The sequence below is a fragment of the Odontomachus brunneus genome, unplaced genomic scaffold, assembly GCF_010583005.1.
Source record: "Odontomachus brunneus isolate Ranch 3 - 2012 unplaced genomic scaffold, Obru_v1 Obru_scaffold_001, whole genome shotgun sequence".
NCBI lineage: Eukaryota > Metazoa > Arthropoda > Insecta > Hymenoptera > Formicidae > Odontomachus > Odontomachus brunneus.
This window is the reverse complement of record NW_022639451.1, coordinates 8,255,151-8,256,121: the sequence shown is the minus strand read 5'-3', so window position 1 is coordinate 8,256,121 and position 971 is coordinate 8,255,151. Positions and strand designations below refer to the sequence as shown.

Sequence of the window (971 nt, the reverse complement as noted above, 5' to 3'; positions counted from 1 at the left end):
ATGATATTTAAATGTAATTACAGAACGATAGAAGACCGATTAGACAAAATGGGAGAACGACTTCACGCTATAGAAGCAGACATAAAATAAGTATTGCATGTATTGACCATAAAATGTGCTATGCATTACATTATGTTACAATATTTCATATTTTTATTTACAGAAAATCGCACGGAATACTGCAAAAGATTTTGAAATGCGTCCAAGATCGCTACTCTGCACCTAGAAAGCCGAATGGGCTACCAATTTCAACATTAGAACAAATGAATGAGTTTGAACATCAAGATGTAGAAAGTTATTCCAAAGTTGTAAGTAACATTAATAACTTTGCTATCGAAATGAAAGTCAAAAATTTGTTTATTACACTTAATTGTCATGTTTCCAGGTTAATTATTTACATTACGTCGGCGGCTTTCACTTGAAGGAAGCAGTACAACTCTGTTTGAAAGAAGTCTTGTCCGACGCATTGACACGATCTTTCACATGGTTCGGCCGTGAGGAAGGACGCCGACCGTTATATAATATTAGGCTTGCATGGGCCATATATGGTGATACATTTTTATTTAACAGTAAAAAAGATTCCTGTAATATTTTATTATTTACATGTCTCGTGCATTTATTTTCCAGATGCAGTTTGCAGGAATATCTACTTTGAGAAACCGATGAAATCTGAATTTTAAAAGCAGATAAGGGAGGGTCTTCGTGTAGCAAAGGAAAGATATCGACAGAGGATGCGTTCACATCCAAAGGAAGCAGCCCAGCGAAGAAATGAGAACATGTGGAACGAGGACTCGGAAACGGATGAAATGGATGAAACAAACAACGAATAAGAATAGTATTATATTAGCTAAAAGATTTCATTATAGAATTTATACACATGATAGTACTTTTACTTGTTCCTGAATAATTGTACAGAGAGAGAGAGAGAGAGAGAGAGAGAGAGAGAGAGAGAGAGAGAGAGAGAGAGAGAG

General features: G+C 35.6%; 1 pseudogene; it reads left to right on the top strand.

The window, feature by feature from the left end:
* Positions 1-830, top strand: LOC116850354 (annotated as a pseudogene).
* Positions 831-971: the final 141 nt, after the last annotated feature.